Source organism: Lactuca virosa, chromosome 4 (genome assembly GCF_052849685.1).
Source record: "Lactuca virosa cultivar CGN04683 chromosome 4, Lactuca_virosa_CGN04683_v6, whole genome shotgun sequence".
Lineage (NCBI taxonomy): Eukaryota > Viridiplantae > Streptophyta > Magnoliopsida > Asterales > Asteraceae > Lactuca > Lactuca virosa.
The window spans coordinates 524,820,030-524,824,780 of record NC_136429.1 but is presented as its reverse complement, the minus strand read 5'-3'; positions in this window follow the sequence as shown (position 1 = coordinate 524,824,780).

The window sequence follows — 4,751 nt, the reverse complement described above, 5'->3', positions numbered from 1 at the left end:
TCCGTTAAGTTTTAAAGACACCAAAACAATATACATCAAAATATAAGATGAGTCTTGAACGAGCTCCATCTTCTCAAAACCTGGCTCCGGTACCTGTCTACTGGTGACCTGAGAATACAAGTTATTTTGAAAGAGTTTATCAGCTTTAGAGCTGGTGAGTTCATAAGTATATTAGTGTCTGTGTTTGTATGAAAGCATTTGTAAGATGTTTTGTAAGATGTACTGTGTGTTTGTAAAAGTTTTGTATTTGTTTGAACTATCCTAGAAAACCCTATGTTTCCTACTAAAAGTAGCCTTCTACCAAGGCATCTAGTGTCTGTGTGTGTATCCTTTGTAAAAGTGAGTATTTTCCCAAATCCGACTATCATTAACCAAAAATATAGTTTTTACATTATTGTTTATTGTGTGAAATCACAAAGTAAAATGTAAAGGGAAAATGTTATAGGTCTTTAATGTAGTATTATGAAACTACTGCTGTACTAACTACCTTAAGCCAATTGTATATTTTAAGGTAACATGTGATCGGCCTGTATCTTGCTACCGACTCAATAGTAAAGTGACAATGTAAGATGCCACAAAAATGACGTTTGGCACTCGTAGACTTGCAAGTCCCACTGTAGCGAGCAGCAAGGTGTAGGATAGTCAATCCAGTATAGATCTATACACAAACTCATACGCTCCCCAATTAAGGAGATTCTGATACAAAAACAGTCATGGCAGGTAGTGCCATGCCCTGTTTAATGGCTCACATAAATGTATTAATGTAAATGTTATGTGAATTGTATGCTAGCTGTATTGTGTGTTCTTTCTCTGTCTAGCCTGTATGTTTGTTTCTCGTCACTCTGTTTCATGTTTGTTTCTCATTATAGTATGTATTGACTCATGTATGAACTGACTCGTTGTATGTTTCATCGTTCTAGTAATAGTATCTTCCTAAACTACCCCTATGGTAGCTTACTAGCAATGTATGAATCTGTTTGTATACCCTTGCTACCCAAGGGCATGGACTTGAATGAAGGAAAACCTTTTATATCTATATACATATACATAATATATAACTAGGATTCAAACGACCTTCGGACAACTAACCTTGATACCCTAAGACCACAATCAAACAAGAACAGGAAGCAGGGTAGACTAGCAGTCCTAAGTCCTTCCAATCCTACTTATATAACTATATCTATATAGATACACATAATATAAGTTAAAAGAGTTTGATAAATGTATTTGACAATAAAAGAGTTTGTTAAACAGTTTGAGGTAAAACAGTTTGATAAATATATTTGACAATAAAAGAGTTTGTTAAACAGTTTGAGGTAAAACAGTTTGATAAATAGTTTGAAAAGTAAGAAAACCATTTGCTTGGTAGTTATTAATCACATGTGATTGATATAATAACTATAATTGTTCAACTTGTATCCCCCCCCATAAAAGCATTTAAAAACATTTAAAAGATTAATTAAGGGGTATGAACTCACCTGTAGTTTGTGGTTTGGATGAACTGAAGAAATAGGATTGCTAGGTGTCAAGTGAAGATTTGTACACACACAATGATCCTATTTAACATATAAATACAACATATATGTATCTAATTAGCCTTTAAACAACTAATTAGCAAAGTTAAGACATCCTAAGACAAGTTAAACACCTTATATAAGTGTTATAAGTCTGAAGGAATGCATCTAAGTGTTGTAGAACAATGCTATAGGGTTTAGGGTTCAAAAGAAACCCTAACTTGAGTTTACGGTTTTGTGACCTCAACCCAATGGGTTTACGGTCGTAAACCCTAGAGTTTACGGCCGTAAACTCCCCCTCTTTTGACCATTTGTTGATTTGAAGGTTTCTAAGTCCATTGAAGTGTTTCCACTTGAAGTATAAGCCTAAGGAAGAAGCTAGGGCACCATTTCACTCCTATTTGGAGTTTACGACCCAAAGACCACATCCCTTTGGGTTTACGGTCGTAAACCCTTATGGATGTTGGTATTTTGATGATTTCAAGTCCTTAACACATCAAGGTAAGGATCCAAGTTAGTTACCTAGGCTTAGGAAGGGACTAGGGACATTTTGGTCCCTTAAAATGGGTTTACGGTTCAAGAATGTTCTTGGACCGTAAACACCATTTTCTTGGTGTTTCTTGGATATTTTCTTGTTATAATGAAGTATAGCAAGCTTAAACACACTCTAGGATAGAAGTACTTACTATATGGAAGCTTGAAACGAGCCAAAATGCCAAGAACACTAGTGTGTGTTCTTGGTGTTCTTGGTGAAAATGGAAGAATCAACCTTTTGGAATGATTTCACGGTTAGAAAGGTGTTAAAACACTAGATTAAGTGATCTACTAACTTGAAATGGTTGAAAACACTTACTAGATCGAGATTTGGAATAAATCCTGGGATGATACTTGAGAGGATTTGCTTTTGTTCTTGAGAAATTTGGAAAAATGACATTAAATGACAAGTGTCATATATATACTCCAAATTTCTGGGTTTTTGGCTGAAAATATTTTATTCCGGCAGTAAACTCCAATTTCTTGAAGTTTAGGAATAACAGTGTTGCACTATAACCCTAGGGCATCCTCTCTCCTGGTATCTCCTAAAGTGTAAATCCTAAAATAATCAAACTTAATCCAAAAAGTCTGAAAATTTAACTGTAACTGATTTGACTTCTATTGAGTTGACATGTTGTACAGAATAGAAATTTCGGGTTGTCACATCATCCCCTCCTTAGAAGGAATTTCGTCCCGAAATTAGAATTTAAGCAATTAAGTAGTTACAAAGAACTAAGTAAAAAGACGAGGATATTTCAGTTTCATCTGATCCTCTCGCTCCCAAGTGAATTCAGGTCCTCGCTTGGCGTTCCAGCGAACCTTCACTATCGGGATGCGGCTTTGTTTCGTTTGCTTGACCTCCCGGTCCATGATCTCTACTGGTTCTTCCACTAAGTTGAGGCTCTCGTTGATCTCGATCTCGTCGAGTGGGATTACAAGAGTCTCGTCGGACAGATACTTTTTCAAGTTCGAGACGTGGAAGGTAGAATGTACGTTACTGAGTTCGCTCGGTAAGTTAAGTTTGTAAGCTACAGGGCCGATTCTGGCAAGAATCTCGAAAGGCCCAATGTACCTTGGATTTAGCTTTCCACGCTTTCCAAAGCGTATCAAGCCCTTCCAGGGTGAGACTTTCAATAGAACATGGTCGCCCACCTGGAATTCCAACGGTTTCCTTCGTTTATCAGCGTAGCTTTTCTGTCGGTCTCTGGAGGCTTTTAGTCGTTCACGGATCTGAACGATCTTCTCCGTCGTTTCCCGTATGATCTCCGGACCTGTGAGAGTGCTTTCAGGAACTCGTCCCTTAGCTAACTGGGTATCACCCACCTCAGCCCATCGCAGAGGGGATCTGCACTTTCGGCCGTAGAGGGCCTCGAATGGAGCAACCTTTATGCTTGTGTGATAACTGTTGTTGTAGGAAAATTCTACAAGGGGTAAATGAGTATCCCATGTTTTTCCAAAGTCGATCACACAGGCTCGCAACATGTCCTCTAAGGTTTGGATAGTCCTCTCACTTTGCCCATCTGTCTGCGGATGGTAGGCTGTACTCATGTCCAGCCTAGTTCCTAAGGAACCTTGTAGCGACTGCCACAACCTAGAAGTGAACCTACTATCTCTGTCCGAGATAATGGATATAGGGACACCGTGCAATCGTACAATTTCCCTTATGTATGTTCTTGTAAGTTTCTCCATCTTGTCTGTTTCCTTGATTGGTAGGAAGTGCACGGACTTGGACAATCTGTCGACGATGACCCATATGGTATCAAGTCCACCCGTTGTCTTGGGCAACTTGGTTATGAAATCCATAGTGATCCGCTCCCACTTCCATTCTGGGATCTCAGGCTGTTGAAGAAGACCTGAGGGTTTCTGGTACTCGACCTTGACTTTTGCGCAAGTAAGGCATTTACTTACGAAGGTAGCAATCTCTGCTTTCATGTTAGGCCACCAGTATAACTTTTTAAGATCCAGATACATCTTATCTGAACCTGGGTGAACGGAATAACGAGTGTTGTACGCCTCATTCATGACCAAGTCTCTGAAACCACCTAGTTTCGGGGTCCAGATCCGATCCATGAGATAATAAGCTCCGCCACCCTTAACTTCCAAGTTCTTATCCATCCCTCGCAGGGATTCACTGGTCACATTTTCAGGCTTCAAAGCGTCGAGCTGAGCCGCCTGTATTTGTGTGGATAAGTGTGAATGGATAGTCATAGTCAATGACTTGACTCTACGACCAGAATATTATTTCCGACTTAGGGCGTCAGCTACTACATTGGCCTTGCCGGGATGATAACGAATTTCGCATTCGTAGTCACTGAGTAGCTCGACCCACCGTCGTTGTCTCATGTTGAGCTCCTTCTGATCGAATATGTGTTGTAGGCTCTTGTGGTCCGTAAAGATTGTGCTCTTTGTACCGTACAGGTAGTGTCTCCAGATCTTCAAAGCAAAAACAACTGCTCCTAGTTCAAGATCGTGCGTCGTATAGTTGACCTCATTTGTTTTCAGCTGCCTCGAGGCATAGGCGATGACCTTACCTCGCTGCATCAGAACACATCCGAGACCTTGGTTCGATGCATCGCAATAGACAACGAAGTCTTCTATCCCTTCGGGGAGGGATAGTATTGGTGCGGTGCACAAGGCTCGTTTGAGCGTTTGGAACGCTCTCTCCTGCTTTTCTTCCCAGTCAAAGGGTACGCCCTTCTGGGT